General features: G+C 32.3%; 1 protein-coding gene and 1 non-coding gene across 2 annotated transcripts in view; one reads left to right on the top strand and one right to left on the bottom strand.

The window, feature by feature from the left end:
* EYS (EGF-like photoreceptor maintenance factor) overlaps positions 1-18,956 on the bottom strand; it is a 1,514,868-nt gene that overhangs the window by 1,476,054 nt on the left and 19,858 nt on the right. The gene's annotated exons all lie outside the window — the stretch shown is intronic.
* Positions 7,443-7,548, top strand: LOC144317964 (U6 spliceosomal RNA). The gene has a single exon (XR_013383827.1). It is a non-coding gene; the product is annotated as a U6 spliceosomal RNA (small nuclear RNA).

The following is an 18,956-nucleotide window of genomic DNA, read 5'->3' as shown; positions in this document are numbered from 1 at the left end:
AGAAAAACAATAGAAATCCAATAAACTTTTATTCCAGATATGAATTTTTCTTTAGCAAAAATAATCTTCAAAAGTTATGCCTAATTAATAGTTTTTCATCAAGTAAAGTTTCAGCAGGTAGTATTTTTAAAATATATCCACTTCAAAGAGAACATTTTCAGAACCAACGGATTTTCTAAATCTGAAAGTGTGAATGATATAATTTTTTTAAGTGCTTTGATTTGGTACCATCCTCTGTTTTCATGACTTTGATTCATTGTTGTGTAGACAGAGTTAAACTCAAGATAATACTGAGAGGTGTGCTAGCTGCTAACTTCACAGTGATTAATGGCAAGACAAGATATCAGGCATCTAAGAGTTGAGAAACTATTAACTTGGGAGATGCTGAAAAAGCCAGAGGGAAATAGTAAGTCACACTAACAAAAGGCAATGAAAAAGCAAGACATTGTTCCTGATAGTATTTTGATATATTCCTGAGTCCCTGTTAAATTGTCAAAAGACATTTTAAAATAGTGTTTATGTGGCTTAAACCCAAACTTGCCTATGAAATAATAAGCAAAAAATAGGCAAAAAATCAATAGGCAAAAAATAATAGATGAAATGTAGGAAACAAGTTTTCTGTATTTTTGAATATAGAAAGTTATACGAATTTTAATTCTTACAAAATTTAAAGGTTTTTAAATTCAAAATTTTAGGAGAAAAGGCCAGACAAAATAAAGACATGTTAATAATAATGGGTATAGATAACTCTCATATAACGTTAGTTACTAGTTATTAAGCACTGTCCATATTTCTGAAATTATCTAAGGCCTTTCCTAGCTTTATCCCCACAGAATACACACTAAGTAAGTGCTTCATTTTTATAAACATTAAACTTTGTGTTAGTCACTTGCTTAATCACGTCTTCCCTAATAGCATAGTATTTGTGAAGGTAGATACTGTGACTATATTTTTTTACTATTAACTATTCATAAAATGTGCAAAGAAACTAACTCACATAGAAATTAAATAGGCATTTAATAAACTAACTTGAAATCTATGTTTCTCTCATTATGCAGTGTTAGTTATATTTTGATACTACTTTCATAAAACTATAAAAAAGCATTTCAGTCCAAAGAACTGAATAACACGTTAACCAGAACAACTTGGGAAAAATTAAACATATTGTCATCTAACAATATTTATAATCTACTTTGGTTCCATGTTTTGTCAAACAAAATATATTTTATAACTCTACCCTTAAGATTTTTTCACACTCTTTGATTTGAAGCACAAAGAATTATCTATGCATTTAAAATATGACATTTTGCATACCATATTATAAACATTTCACATTCTTCTGTATGGTTTTCAGGCATAAATGTGCTATTTCTTTCACAAGAGCACTTTCCCAAATAACACTGTAACATGTCTTTCAGAAAATTCCATTTGCTTATTTTTTGCATGTATTTATTTACTCATTCATTAGCTCTATTTTCTATTGTTTCTCATTCAACATTCATTGAGCATATAATGAATACATGTACTTCAATATACTAGAGTGTCCGTATGCAAACACGAATACAAAATGATACCCTTGGGACACCTAAGTGGCTCAGCGGTTGAACATCAGCCTTCCGCTCATGCTGTGATCCTGGCACCTGATCACATTGGGCTCCCTGCGAGAAGCCTGCTTCTCCCTCTGCCTCTATCTCTCTCTCTCTGCCTCTCTCTGTATATCTTTCATGAATAAATAAATAAAATCTTTAAAACAAAATGAAATTATACCCTGTCTAAATGCAGCAGCATGCAAATATGTAAAATCAGACAAACAGGTGCACATGTAGGATGTTTTGGGTTTTATGGATGCAGACAGAGAAATAAGTAATGAAACATGAGAGAGCTAGGGCATACTTTGCTAAGGAAGCAACATGTGGGTTGAAATTGGAAAATGAGTTAGTTGTCTAGCTCGTGATGACAAGGAGTAGAAAAAGTAAAAAAACATTTCAGGAAGGGGAAATGGCATACCAAGACCATTTTAAGCAGAGTATGTGAATTAGAATGGCTGAATCTAAGCTTAGGAGACATGCTCAATTCAAATTTTGATTAAGTGTTTTTTATAAAGCAGACGTACTACTGGTATATTGGACAATTCTTTGTTCTTTATAACAATTCTTTTGGAGGATGTTTAACATCACTGGCCATCATCTACTAAATTCCAGTACCACTCACTAGTCCTTGTGACAAGATCAAAAGAACCCCCTTGCTCACCCTGCCCACTGCTTTCCCAGATGCCTCCTATGAGAATGTCACACACATACCTGTTCCATGGTATTGAAGGGCATTGTTGAGTACTGGGGAATTTGGACAATATTTAATGGAAAACAAGGATAAAAAAAAAAATAATAAAATAAATAAATAAATAAAAAGAAAAAAGAAAACAAGGATAAAGAAGATGTTAGATAACTAACATTTTCACATATGACATCATACTCTGACATCATACTACATGATTGTATTATACTTTATAATATTGAAGGAATAAATCATTTATGTGATAATATATTCAAACTGTAAGAGAATGAAAGGAACCATCCTTTTTTTTAAAAAAAAAAAAAAAGCTTTATTTATTTATTTATTCATGAGAGACAGGCAGAGACAGAAGCAGGCTCCCCACAAGGAGCTCAATGCAGGACTTGATCCTGGGACTCCAGTATCATGACCTGAGCCAAAGGCAGATGCTCAACCACTGAACCACTCAGGCATCCTGAAAATGTGAAAGTTTTAAGATTCTTTGAGAATCCAGTTACAAAATGTACTAGTTTTTAGAGCTCAACACTTGTTATTGCTTCACTGACAGAAACTGCATCAGGACATATCTGTTATTTTTTAACAATTCTATATGGTCTTCAAAGATAAACATGAAAAGATATTTTAATTATCTACATAGATATTTACATATACACTCAGCACACAAATATAGTTTTGAAAAATTTTAATTTCTTTGAAGTGATTTTTTGGGTAAATTCTCTTAACAATTTGGCAATTATAAACACAATGTTTTTAGTACTACATTATGAAAAAAAGTAACAACTTAAGTCCTGATGAAGATAGTGGTCAAAATAAACTCAGTGTTTCAGCCAAATTATTTCATTCAATAAAGCTGTGTCCACAACACATGATTCTCTTTAGTATTATTACATTATTCCCTCAATGTTCACCATGTTTACATATTCCACACTGTGACATGTGAAGTTGTGTATGATTTTTAAGGTGTGTTATCAGTGATGGAGCTATGAATGAATTATGTAATCAAGTTAGAAGATATGCACTCCAGTTTTCTTTAATATCCTGGTTGGAAGGCGTGCTGTTCCTCACCCTACCACCCAAGCCCCCCACCACTATCTGGAGAAAAGTAGGTTCAACTCAGTGCTATCCTCTCCATTCTGTCATTTCTATTCAACATTAGCATTTGACTGGAAATCATGGTGTATTATCTGGAAGCAATAGAGCATGACATGCTAGTTAAAAACAACAGTTCTGATTAAATGTTAGGTTTGTGAATTTGATTCTCACCTTGGGGAACTAACGCCCACATCCTTATGCACAAGTTAATTTGTTCTCAGTGTATTTGCTTTCCATCATAAGCTCTGGCCTGAGAACAAAAATAACCTAGTCCAAAGGATTCTTGGAACCATCTGCTATGCTTTGCCTTATGAGACTTCTGTTGTTATCCTTTACTAAAGCATGACTTGGGTGATGTTCTCAATGACGTATTGTTTTCCTGCTGTTTGTTTTGGCTTTCTTCCTATAGGGAATTTGAGAATTGTCTCCAACTGCCTACAGCTTAGATAGTCAATTATAGAACTTTAGCCTTATTGGGTGCATATGGGATATATGAAGGATTTTTTTTTAATTAAAATCTTTTGAGTTGTCGACCCATGAAAAAAATAAAATCTTACGGGATCTTTCTGAAATTTTTATGATCATAAAAACATACTGAGTTGTTAACTTTCTCAAACTATACTTTTGTATTGAAATGTATACAATTTAATACAAAAAGAAAACTGGGAGTGAAGTTGGTATATGATGATGTCTATAATTATTAACTACTGAAAATAGCAAACTACTAGATGATTTGAATTTTACTCTGTTTAGATTCAATTGTGAGGTAAATTTTAAAAAGATAATTCAATCAGATAAACAAAATATTTTCAGAATCTTGTTTGAAAGCAAAGGCAAGAAAAATAAGTCTTTCGAGAATGAATTTTGTGCATTTCTTGCCTTTACTTTCCTCAGAATATTTAGTTTCTTTGGTCCTCTCTTCTCTCACCTTCTGTTCCTTCATTCTTCTGTTTTCTGCTTTGAAGTAATTTTTTTTTTCTTTACTTAAGCCTCTCACCTTTTTACCTTCCTTGTTCTTCTTACAACCTCTCTGGGACCTATTCCTCATTTTAGATGCTAATTAGCACTTGCTAATTGAAATTTTAAAAGCTGAGTATTATAAACACTTTAGCACATCACAAAATTCTGTGATCATAGGCAGATTTCAAAATAGTTTCATGTGTAAAATAGAAGATGCTAAGGCCTCTGCTGTCTTTTAAAGACAGTGTGAAAAACAGAATATGTGTCTAAACTTTACACTTATTTTCACAGTGAATGTCTAATTCTGCCATTCTTACACAGTTTGAAAACAAACCAGGCTTTTATTGGTTTCTGGTCTGTGTGATTACTGCCATCAAAATCCTGGCCTAATAGCTCCTTCAAAGGTGCCATAGATATAACAGATTTTATAATATTCATTCCAGATTCCTCTATGTCTATGTTTCATAGTTTCTCACAGAAAATCAAATATGAATAAACGATCCTAGGTATAAGGGGAAAAGAGATCATTCTTAGGGAGTCTAATTTTATTTTTTTTATTATTTTTTATTTTTTGGGAGTCCAATTTTAATTCCATTTTTTTCAGTTAGATTGTATTTATAAGATGTTGGAGGTTGGATTCTCTGAAAATCAGTTGTTGATACATAGTTTAGTGTATAGAAGGAAGGGGGGGGGGATATCTGCAGAGAGGTAAAGTGAAGAGTCATATAGTCACCAGAGCCTCTTGTGAACAGGACAAGTGTAGATCAAAAATAGCTGATCAGAGTGGAAAATGGCTGGGCCTTTATAGTTTGTACCTCATTCGACAGTGTTGGATGTACACTGCTTTGAGAAGTTTGACCTTGGGAGAGTCAACTCTTCTGCTGAGGAAATCTCCAGGGTAACTGCCCTCTGAAGCATTCCTGCCATTAGCACTCCCAGCAGCTGGGGCAATAAGTCTCCTTAATGGAAGTGGATGACACATCTCCACATCCAGCACCTAAGAAATAGTTCACATATTTGGAATTTTGCTGATGAATTTTGTTGTGAAACATGACATCTGCTTAGCTCATCCTTGTCATGGGGATTTTTGATATACTTGAAACTTGCTTCTTCTTTGATATTACTCATTTTATTCACATACAGATCAGCTTCATGTTAACTTTTTTTTTCATGTTAAGTTTTATTTATTTATTTATTTTTCTCATTATCTATTTTTTTTAATTTATTTTTTATTGGTGTTCAATTTACTAACATACAGAATAACCCCCAGTGCCGGTCACCCATTCACTCCCACCCCCCGCCCTCCTCCCCTTCTACCACCCCTAGTTTGTTTCCCAGAGTTAGGAGTCTCTATGTTCTGTCTCCCTTTCTGATATTTCCCACACATTTCTTCTCCCTTCCTTTATATTCCCTTTCACTATTATTTATATTCCCCAAATGAATGAGAACATATAATGTTTGTCCTTCTCCGATTGACTTACTTCACTCAGCATAATACCCTCCAGTTCCATCCACGTTGAAGCAAATGGTGGGTATTTGTCATTTCTAATAGCTGAGTAATATTCCATTGTATACATAAACCACATCTTCTTTATCCATGTTAACTTTTAAATGTGGGTAAGATCTGTCAGTTTTAGTTGACACATTTCTTTGGTTTTTATTTTTTCTCCCTTTAGAAGTATTTATAAATATAACTACTAGCAAAATTGTTGCTATTATTCATTCTTTACTTTTTGTGGACATTTTCTACAATAATTTGAAAAATAGAAGCTTCCAGATAAATGGGTATAGTCAACTCTACGCATGGGGAATAATAGTGCCTTTAAATCTGGCACAAAGTAGAGGAAGAGAATAAAGACTCATGTTTATGGTGTTTATTAGTAGTACTATTTGAACATTTGAGGATAAATGAGAGAATGTATTTTCATTTGTTTATATACAATACACACACACATACACACACAAACACACTTTGACCATATTTTGATTACACTTTAATTTAAGGAATTTATATCTATTACTTTAACCAGAATAGATTAATTGATACTCAGTAATAACTCGGATGCCTCTTCAGCAGTACATAATAATTTCTTTTACATTGTAAATGCTCAATAAATATATATTTGAATGATAATTTATCTGTCTTTAGAATTACTAGGATATATAGTCTATCATATTTTTAACCTCAGAAATCCTAGTTTTATCATTAGTTTAAAAGTGTGTTCATATATAACAAACAGTAATTTTAGCAAACATGTAGTCATTTGAATGCTAAACCAACTGTGGCTTTTTCAGTTGCTGCCTCTACAGTGAGAAGGTTCTTATACTATAGCACTACTTCTTATATATATGAACTGATGTCGACTTTTTCTTTCTTGTAATTTAAATGCATATTTTAACATTTTATCTTTATAAAGATTGATGATTCTGAATTATTACATGTTATTTTAAAACGTAACTCAAAAGTATATTATCAATGAACAACTTATTTATAACAATACATTTAAAATAAATCATTACACATATTTTGTCCTGTTAAGTGTTTAAAGAAAAATAAGAATTTTTTCTTAATTTGAAAATTATTCACAGGAAAATAGGGAAGCTTCACTAGTCTAATTTTTTTATATATCTATATGTAATCCTTAATAAAATTTAGTAATAACAATTTAATTAAATGGGATAATATTGTCCCATTTATAATAATGCCTGGCATCTAGTAAGTGTAAAATGAATGTTAACTCTACTAACAGTGACTAAGTAAACAAGTAGCTAAACAGAATATAATAAATCTTTCCAATAATATACTTTCAGGTTCTAAAATTTAAGTAATAGTTGTATCATTCTGATAAAAAAAAAACACTATTTTGATTGTAATAAATGAAACTATTTTAAGATTTTATTTATTTATTCATGAGAGACACACAGAGAGAGGCAGAGAGACAGGCCGAGGGAGAAGCAGGCTCCATGCAGGGAGCCTGATGTGGGACTTGATCCTGGAATTCCAGGATCATGCCCTGAGCTGAAAGCAGAGGCTCAACCACTGAGCCACCCAGGCGTCCCAAACAGAAAATATTTTGAAGAACAAAAATAAGATTGTAGTGCTCGCTTCGGCAGCACATATACTAAAATTGGAACGATACAGAGAAGATTAGCATGGCCCTGCGCAAGGATGACACGCAAATTCGTGAAGCGTTCCATATTTTTTGTTTTTATTTAAAAAAAAAATAAGATTGTAAAATGATGACTTGTTACTAAATTAAATTTCCCTAAATTAAATGAGATGTTCTAATATTGAGTCAGATTTATCTGCTTGAAATAATTAAGTTTCTTAGTGTATATCAGATATATTTATAGAAACCATTAAGGTAAGATTAATTATATTATAGCTTGTAATGTATTACCTCACTCATGATAATAATATGTAATTAGTTGAATTCGCTGAGCATTTTCAAACTGTATTCCTAATTTAAAAAAAAATGTATAACTGAAACTGACATGTGTCTACAGTCAAATCTCATTTGGAAGATTTGCAGACCATTTATTACTGAAGTCAATTGACACTGCCCTTAAGTAAGCTCTGAGACAGTTATGCAGAGAGAAAGCCTTACGTGCATTATTCGAACCTAAGGGAATTATGTGTTGACAAATACCATTCAGGCCTAACATACTGGTCTTCTTATACATGGTCATGCAGTAAATCATCATACTTGCAGATATCATGTACTCAACCTCCTATGAGTAACCAGAGACAATCTAAATATGTTGGGTCCAAATATGAGCAACCATTCATTAAAAACCAACAAACTCTAATCAGTCAGTCTATTGATAGGCAATCCAAAAGGCACCTCCTTTTATAGGGCATCAAATCACAAACAAGGTCACGAAATCTTTTAAAAAAAGTTAACCTGCAAAACCCAGAGAAATTTTTATAGATACACAAACTGGGATTGATTTGTTCATTCATACGTTTTTTTTTTTTTCATTTTATGTATGAAGTAACCGGCAAAACTGGGTTTGAAACCAAAGTATTTCTGACTCCAAAACTGTTAAAGATGTTAGTGCTGTTTACCAATATTTCTAATTCTCCTTTTGAACACGTAAGGATTGATATAGAACCTCTCTACCTTTTTGAGGTTGGGTTTGGCTTGTGATTGAATTTAGTCAGAGAAATCTGTGCAGATGTGTATATGTTACTTAAGAATGAAAGTAACTATACAAAAGCCTCTCGAGGGATGTCTTTTGATGCAACTGCAAAATCTTGGTTGATATGGAAGAGCAAGGCTTTGTTTGATAGTTGCCTTGGAATGTCAGCTAACCTTGCAATTGTGCCTATATTAGTGAGAAATAAATCTTTCTTGTACTAAGTCCCTGCTATCATTTGTTTGTTTGTCTGTTTGTTTGGTTGGTTGGCTGCCTTGGCATAGCCTCATATTCAGATAAATAAAAACAAATTCAAGCTTATTCCAGTATTTTTTCAATGCCAATGAACCAAATTGAAAGTTATTCTAGAAAATTAATATTTTTACCTACAAATCATACTTAAATATCCGTATGTATTTCTAACCTTAATGAGACCTGTACAAGTGTGAGAAAAATCCTCAAATATCAGTCAGTTTCTTTGCATGAATGGTCCACAGTATCTCAAGCTCATGAAGTACAAAGTTAGTTTTTCATTTTACTCTACCCTCAAAACCCATGTTATGCATTGAACACCAAGTCATCTCAGTGGGGAACATGGAAGCAACCCTATTTCTTAACCCTCCTGTATCCCCCACCATACATAACCAATTACACAGCAAATTTTGTTGACTCTTAACATGTATTTGTATCATTGGTGACAGTTCAGACCTTCATCTTTGGATTATAATAACCGGATTTAATGCAATCTCTCAAACTCCAAATTATCCTCTACCCTTGCTAATTAAGATAGCATGCTAAAATTCAAATCCAGTAATGCATAAAGTATGTTAACGGATATTTGTTTTGGATAGTAGAGAAGTAGAACTTCTCTACTATTGCACTTCACATCATCCAAGGAATTTCTTTGTAGACATCTTTTGTCTTCTTTTTTTTCATCAACCTGTGACTTGCTCAAGGGGAGACCATGGATTCAGCTTTTCAGACTCTGTTCTCAAGTTACTCCCATCCCTACCTCCCATCCTTCTTTCCTACTTGGTTCCCAGCCTAATCTCAAGGAATACACAATGGAAATCCTGCCTGGCAAATGAAGGCTAAGGTAAGGACCCCAAAAGACAGAATTATTAATGGAAATCTGAACAAGGCATCCTCAAAAATAGTTTCCGAACTTTGTGATTAATTTTCCAATTGCCATTTATAACTTCAAAGCTAAAGAGACATCGTATATTTTTGTTAATAGAATTGCTCAAAAATAACATTTCTGTTGTTAAATTCAGATTTATATAATCTAATCCAGCACAGACAAAACATGAAACATCTGGAATTTAAGGTGTCCCCGGTATGAGCAACATTTTATATTTGTCCACAAAGTACACATGCACTTATTTTATTCTTGAAAATGAAACAGAGTATTATTTTTTTATTATCCACTAGAAATACCATGGTTTGCCAGACACTGAGGAGTTTTGCTAGCAAAGTTTCAAGTGAAAAGCCATTACCGGGCTATCTTAAGCCTAAAGAGCATCTAAAAAGTACACTTATTCATATTTGTTTAAATATGTATGCAAATTCAAATTGCAATAATAGAGAGGATTTACTAAGTCATATCACTGTAAAGAGAAAAATGTACTTGTAAAATGATCTGATCAAAAAAAAAAAATTAAATAAAGGAAATGTAGAATTTTAATAGAATTGATGTTTGAGAAATTTGTTCTTAAAAAATTGCCTTCGTATTTTCTTTGATTTAAGAAAATCAGAGGGAGAAACTTCTGCTATGATAGAATTATGTACAGAATTGTGAAGGGCTGATAAGAGGACTCCTGCTATGTGAGCTTTGCCTAAATTAATTGAACAAGACACACCTACTAGTTTGAAAAGCCATAGTGTATTACAGAGAGAGAGAGAGAGAGATGTGATGAATATATATGACACAGAGACTGGGGATATTTAATTAATATTTTCACTTATTGGGGATATTTAATTAATATTTTCACTTATTAGCAAAGATCAAGCAGTTGATATTCATAGTGATGTTTTAAATGCCAGTGATATTAATTTGAAATAATTGTTCTCATTCTGTACATTATTTTGCATAGGTAAGCAAGTTGAATTTAGAGCTTCTAATAATTTAAGTGTGAAATAAAATGACTAAAGAATGAACCAGAGTAGTTTTCAGTATTAATATAAGAATATGCAAATAATTAAGATAATAAGGATGTATGTAATATTGAAGATAATGAAATATTTTGAATTTTCCAATTTAATGAAAAGGAAGAATAAAATGAATATTTTTGTACAGTATTTTTCCAAAGGTCATGAGAAAGAAATGCCTGATACATGGTAAGTGCTTAATAAACATTTGTTAAATAAATGAGTAAATGAAAGATGCTCTTGTTATACTCTTGCAAAGATCTTAAACATCTGTACACATAAAGGTTAATAAAAAGCAAACAAAAAAGATGAAGCAAATATTCAAAAAAACTAATATAGTTGAAAATATCTTTACAGGGTACCTGAGTGGTGCAGTCAGTTGAGATTTCTACTCTTGTTTTGGCTCAGGTGGTGATCTCAGGGTAGTGAGATTGAACCACTGTTGAGCTTTTACACTCTATGCTCAGCACAGAGTCTACTTAAAACTCTCTGCCCCTTCCCACCCTCTCAAATAAATAAATAAATAAATAAATAAATAAATAAATAAATAAATCTAAAAAAAGGAAATATCTTTGAAATTATGAGGTAACAACAATAACAACAATATAATAACTTTTCTTTCCTGGGGAGTGGTCACTATTATTATGGTTAATTCTTCCTTGGTGATAATCCAAATTTCAAGTGTTATTCCTATACTCTCTTCCTTCTTTTTCTTATGAATACATATATATGTTTATGTTTTACATTTATAGGTATATATCTATATCTATATACCTATCTATACACACACACACACACACACACACACACATGCACATACACACATATATTTCCATCATTTATATACTCCCTAAGAGAAAAAAAGGAATGGGATAGTAAAGAAAACTTCCAGAGACTTGGAAAGAGAAAAGAAAAAGGGATGAGTTATGGTGCCTTCTAAACTTAATTCTATCAAATGTTATCTCCCTAAAGATAATAACATCTTTTATTTCTAACTCAATAAGTCCAAAAAAAAAAAAAAAAGAAATAGAAAGCAAAGTCCTTCTGTACAAAATATAAATTTATACTTGCCATAATACAAATATTTACATTTTTAAAAATGCAGAATAATATGTGACTTATATCATCTTACCTACAAAGATATTAAAGTCTTTCAAGTCTTCCATCTCAATTATTGTTTTTTTTTCCTGTTTGTGTTCTATATGATACAGAAAGAAAAAAAAAATCTCCACAATTGTGATACCATTTAACTTGTCTCATTAGACCTGAAAATTTGTGCAATACCACTAAGTCAATTGGAAAGAATTAGTGTTAATAATAGGGAAAAAAAGATTAAATATTTGTTTTCTTTATTTAGATTCATGCTGACCCAGAAACAAAAGCTGGTTCCAGTGTACCCAGATATTCTATCTAGTTCCTCAATCAAATACACAAAATTTTGCTCTGATGTTTAGTAGTATTTGGGCCTTGAGTAGATCAATAGATTACTACAAATGACATAATAGTTATCAAATTAATTTGTAGTTTGGATCAACTAAGTATACATACACACAGACTTTCCCAGCCTTACGCTATACTATTAAAGTAGAAAACTATTCCATTAATATGATTCATTCCTTCTAAAGACTTGGAATATATGGATTTTTTAACAAACTTATCTCCACTTCTAAATAAAAATATTTACTAAAGGGTCAATTATACTATTTTCAAATATGAAGGTCAAATTATATTTCTATATCAAACATTAGGAGATAAGTTACCAAAAAATGTACTTTCATTTAAAAAATATTTTCCAAGTTTAGTTTCTTCAAATATTAGTAAAATATTATGAATTTCTACAGAAACTGTATTATGTAGTTCGTATGATTGATTGATTGATGAAATGAGCTATAGTACTCTACAGATCTACTTCTGTCATACAAGTTAGCCAAAATGGCCCCTGTGTATTGACTCCTAAGTTGTTTACTACTTTACAGCAAGCTGGGTCCATTAAACTCAAAAGTCTATCAGTGACAAACTCAGATTTCTACACATTCAATTGTTTTACACACAGCCCAAATAACATTATTTTTAGCAAATTAGAGCCTATCTGCATTACATACGTAGCAAAACTGCACTTGGGATTTACTAGTTATAGATAAAACATACCCTGGGACTATAAAAGACATCAAGCAGCTGCTCTTCAAAAGTCTCTGATCTGGCAACTCCCAGCTGTATTGCTGAGCAGTATCACCTCAACATGTGAGGCCTTTCCTCACTTCCCCTCATCTCTCAGAGTTCTTTTGCTCTTTTTGCCTTCTGGGTGGTGACTCTGATCTCCTGTTTCAGAAAAGTCTCCTGATGTGAGAGTCTTAATTGTAGTACCAACCCAACCCAAATAAAACTCTCTGTGGGCTACTGTCATCTAGTGATCATGGCTATTTCCTTTATCAGCCAGAAATCCTTGAACTCACTATACCATCTCAAGTTTCAACTATATTCAATAGATCTTAAATGTGATTTTTCAATCTTGTACCACAGTATGCTACTACTGTACATTTATTATGATGGCTAAAAGAAAAAAAAGAAAACTTACACCACCAGTGTGGGTGAAAATGCCAAATAATAGGTATTCATATGTTATTGATGAAAAGTAGGACTAGAGTAGGGCACTCTGATAAACAAATAGTTTAGCAGTTTCTTATAAAATTAAACATATACTTACCATATGACTTAGCAATGTTATTCTTGCATATATGCCATATAAAATGAAATCTTACTACCCTAGAGAATGAAACATAAATTCTATATATGAATGCCAATGGTAGCTTTATCCATAATCATAAAAAATAGAAATGACACAAATGTCCTCAAATGAGTGAATACCCAAGCAAAGTCTGATACATGTACATAATTGGATGCTACTCAGCAATAAAAAAGAATGAACTATGACAACATGCAAAACTTGAATGGATTTCAAAGATATTTTGGTAAAATCCAGTCTCAAAAGCTTATGTCATATATGAATCTTTTAAATGATGTTCTTGTAAATGCAAACTATAATGACAACAAATAGATGAGTGGTGCACATTTTAGGATGGGGGAAATGTGACTATAAAAGGATTAGCATGAAAAAGGTTTTGTGATGATGGAATTGTTCTGTATCCTAATTGTAATGGTAATTATGCAAACCTATACACATGTTAAAATTTAAAGAACTTCAAAATGCATACAAAATCAATTTTATGCTACTTTAAAACAATTTAATCAATTCTATGCTACTTTAAAAATAAAAACTAAAAATTATTTGGATAAATAGGATGGAATGTAGCATTATTAAAATCATATCTTGTCTCCTTCAATTGTGTATTTGTCTATTTGCACATAGAAATATCTTCTGCGTAAGTCAATTGTTGAAATATCCCATTATTACATCACTGTAATTTGATTTCACAAAAAGATCCTTAAATTTTGGAATAGCTTTTATGTTTATAATTTAATAGAATCTTTCACTAAATTTAAAACTATTTATTATCCCACAAAAAGTATTTTAAATTGTGTTACATGGGTTACCTTTAAAAACAAGTTTACTTTTTATGAGTATTATGTGTTGTCAGTATGTCAAATTTTTTTTAAGATATAAAGATTTATAGGAAAAAATTATTGAAATAATCTATGAAAATCAAAACATTTTCATAAGACAATATTCATTTTTCCAATAGAAGTAAATTAACAGCAACATAAAACAACTGACTTTCTGTATCCCATTTCTCCTCTTTAAATTTCATATCTCTCCATATAACCCTGAATCCTTTTAGTACTTCAGTTTCTGGTTGAATTATGCTAATTTTCTCAGAGGACTTTAATCCATGGGTAAAGATGTATTTTTATTTATTTATTTTTAATAAATTTATTTTTTATTGGTGTTCAATTTACCAACATACAGAATAACACCCAGTGCTCATCCCGTCAAGTGCCCCCCTCAGTGCCCGTCACCCATTCACCCCCACCCCCTGCCCTCCTCCTCTTCCACCACCCCTAGTTCGTTTCCCAGAGTTAGAAGTCTTTATGTTCCTTCTCCCTTTCTGATATTTCCCACACATTTCTAAATGGTGGGTATTTGTCATTTCTAATAGCTGAGTAATATTCCATTGTATACATAAACCACATCTTCTTTATCCATTCATCTTTCGTTGGACACCGAGGCTCCTTCCACAGTTTGGCTATTGTGGACATTGCTGCTATAATCATTGGGGTGCAGGTGTCCCAGCGTTTCATTGCATCTGTATCTTTGGGGTAAATCCCCAACAGTGCACTTGCTGAGTCATAGGGCAGGTATATTTTTAACTCTTTGAGGACCCTCCACAGAGTTTTCCAGAGTGGCTGCCCCAGTTCACATTCCCACCAACAGTGTAAGAGGGTTCCCTTTTCTCCGCATCCTCTCCAACATTTGTGGTTTCCTGCCTTGTTAATTTTCCCCATTCTCACTGGTGTGAGGTGGTATCTCATTGTGGTTTTGATTTGTATTTCCCTGATGGCAAGTGATGCAGAGCATTTTCTCATGTGCGTGTTGGCCATGTCTATGTCTTCCTCTGTGAGATTTCTGATCATGTCTTTTGCCCATTTCATGATTGGATTGTTTGTTTCTTTGCTGTTGAGTTTAATATGTTCTTTATAGATCTTGGAAACTAGCCCTTTATCTGATACGTCATTTGCAAATGCTTTTTACAAATATCTTCTCCCATTCTGTAGGTTGTCTTTTAGTTTTGTTGACTGTATCCTTTGCTGTGCAAAAGCTTCTTATCTTGATAAAGTCCAATAGTTCATTTTTGCTTTTGTTTCTTTCGCCTTTGTGGACGTACCTTGCAAGAAGTTACTGTGGCCGAGTTCAAAAAGGGTGTTGCCTGTGTTCTCCTCTAGGATTTTGATGGAATCTTGTCTCACATTTAGATCTTTCATCCATTTTGAGTTTATCTTTGTGTATGGTACAAGACAGTGGTCTAGTTTCATTCTTCTGCATGTGGATGTCCAATTTTCCCAGCACCATTTATTGAAGAGACTGTCTTTCTTCCAGTGGATAGTCTTTCCTACTTTATCGAATATTAGTTGACCATAAAGTTGAGGGTCCACCTCTGGGTTCTGTATTCTGTTCCATTGATCTATGTGTCTGTTTTTGTGCCAGTACCACACTGTCTTGATGACCACAGCTTTGTAGTACAATCTGAAATCTGGCATTGTGATGCCCCCAGATATGGTTTTCTTTTTTAAAATTCCCCTGGCTCTTCGGGGTCTTTTCTGATTCCACACAAATCTTAAAATAATTTGTTCTAACTCTCTGAAGAAAGTCCATGGTATTTTGATAGGGATTGCATTAAACGTGTAAATTGCCCTGGGTAACATTGACATTTTCACAATATTAATTCTGCCAATCCATGAGCATGGAATATTTTTCCATCTCTTTGTGTCTTCCTCAATTTCTTTCAGAAGTGTTCTATAGTTTTTAGGGTATAGATCCTTTACCTCTTTGGTTAGGTTTATTCCTAGGTATCTTATGCTTTTGGGTGCAATTGTAAATGGGATTGACTCCTTAATTTCTCTTTCTTCAGTCTCATTGTTAGTGTATAGAAATGCCGCTCATTTCTGGGCATTGATTTTGTATCCTGCCACGCTACCAAATTGCTGTATGAGTTCTAGCAATCTTGGGGTGGAGGCTTTTGAGTTTTCAATGTAGAGTATCATGTCATCAGCGAAGAGGGAGAGTTTGACTTCTTTGCCAATTTGAATGCCTTTAATGTCTTTTTGTTGTCTGATGTCTTTTTGTTGTCTTTGGGCTATTTTAAACCTAACTGGATGTGGAAATATTTTACTTAGGCAACAGTGGGCTTTTGAGATAACAAGTCTCAGCTTGTAATAATGAAATAAACTAGAGCCAATACACAAAAACAGCTTTGCCTTACTTATAAAATAAGATATAAGAATTTTAATGGGAATGTTATTATTATAACTACTTATAGAAAAAATAAATTACCTACTGAGAAAATGCATAGAATGAACAGATAAATTACTAAGTGAATAGGAGTTCCACAAGGTTCCAAAAAGATATGAAATTAATGAACAAGATTTAGTGTAATTTTCTTACAAAAATAACAGTTACAAAATATAATAAAAAATAAGATATTTACTAGAGTAGCCAGAAGTATGTTACACATGACTTGTTTACATGCATATATTAGACACAGACACATATGCACATAAAGGTACATACATATATAAAGCCTTTTGAACAGATCTATTTTTAAAAATAATAAAAATGAAAAATAATGAAATATTTCACTTTACCAGATGCCATAAATTAGCATAAAGATGTTTGTTCTCCCCAAATTACTCTACTAATTTAGGTAATATAAAATTGCATATTTTGTGAAATGACAAAATTATTCTAAGATATATAGAGAAGTATAAAGATCCATGAATCAGTAAGTAACCATTAGAAAAGAAATAATGTTTAGGAATAATTATCCAGGCAGAACTAAAACAATACAAAAACTATATTAATAGAAATTGATGGGTTTGATTACAAATTATTTTTCAATTATTGGCACCGTGGGCAAAGTTAAAAGATCAAGAGATATATTTACAATATCTACATGTTAGAAGGAATTAAAAACCACCAGACAAATGTCACTCTTGAAAATAAATAAGTCACATTACTAATACTGTGGGAACCCCAGTGCCTTGTTCACTCTTCTCTCCCTCTTACTCAGCAAGAATCTCAGTGACTTCTCTTTTGGATTTACATCAGAGAGGAACTAAGGATCTAGATCAGGAAAGTTAAACCAATGAGTTTTCCTGTGATTTTTTACCTATATAAGGGAAGCTAGGAAGCGTATGTTTCTACTTAAACAGAGAGTCTTAGAAAGAGACCTCTTCTCCTGGTGCTTCCTCCCTTATTTCATGAAACATGCCCTTCTCTCATAGAGCCAAAGCTAGGAAGAGGGAAAAATAACACACATCTGACTGCTTTTTTTCTTTTCTCTCTCTTTTCCAAATCTCCTTCTCATGCTTTCTTGGGTAAGAAAAAGGAAGATTTTCTATTACTTACCCTGTGTGTCTCCCCATTGTTATCACCAAGTTGGCCTAGCTGACAGATTAAGGGTAATTCTGTACAATATATGGACTTCAATATATGGAAGTCCATTATTTATTCAAATTTAAATTTAATTGAACTTTTTATATTTTTATTTGCTAAACCTGGCAATCCCAATATTATACTTCAAATTCTGAGTCCATGAAATACTTTAAGCATCATATTGCAAGCATAGAGTTCCACCAATCTTTTCATCCCCCAGGTAAATTGCATAAAAAATGGTATTAATATTGTAAGAAGTTCTGACATGGAAAGTCCAAGAAAGCATTTTTGTTTCAGTGAAATTCTTTCAGTTACACATTTTTAAAACATTAAAAATTTCCAATATGTTAAATGTAAACTGATTAGATTTTTTTTTTTTGCCATTGAACTGTTCAAGGACATAATATCCTTGTGTATCTTATCATTAAAAAATATTTTAGGTAAGTTTAAAAATAAAAAATCAAAGTATGAAAAATGTATACTTTTTCAAATTTATCAGACACATAAACTTCCTGGGGATTTGTTATTTTCTGTTTAAAATCATTCTTCTTTTTTCTGTTTTATTTCTTTAAAATATTGGCTTTGTATTTCTCAATGTAAGGGGGGGCAATTTTCCATTAACACTTGTGAATACCAATCAGCATAGGAAGGGAAAAAATAGTTGAAATAAGCCTGAGGAATTTAAATCTCAACAAATCTCTCACTATCCTCAAAGAACTTTCTTCCTCAGCTATACATAGCCATCTCTTCTGCCAAGCATCTGTTGAGGAAATGATGTAAGTAAATTTCCAAAGATTTTAAATCCCTAGCTCTATAGCCTAAGTTTAGAAATTGCCAGATTGCACTGTGACTTAAAATCATATCAAAGAAAAATGCACAAGCTTCTTCCATGTGGCATTTAAAATTTTACTTATGGATTTTTAGAATTGCATATATTAGAGATTGGATATAAAATAACACTTTCTCAGGAAATGGGTGTTTCTAGAAGACTTTGTGATAAAACGATTATCTTTTAAAGGTATATGCTTTAAAGGACTAGTAACTATAAACAGATGAGTCTATGCCAATGACTTAAATGCTATCTTCAACTAGTATTAATATGGAGAAAAATTTGCTAATATCATTATCTTATAAAAACCTTCCTTCTACCACTAACTAGCTGTGCTTCTGAAAAATTTTAAAAATGAAAGCTTTCTGAGCAGCCTATTCTCTAATA

Source organism: Canis aureus, chromosome 7, assembly GCF_053574225.1.
Source record: "Canis aureus isolate CA01 chromosome 7, VMU_Caureus_v.1.0, whole genome shotgun sequence".
Taxonomy (NCBI): domain Eukaryota; kingdom Metazoa; phylum Chordata; class Mammalia; order Carnivora; family Canidae; genus Canis; species Canis aureus.
This window is presented reverse-complemented; position numbering and strand designations above follow the sequence as displayed.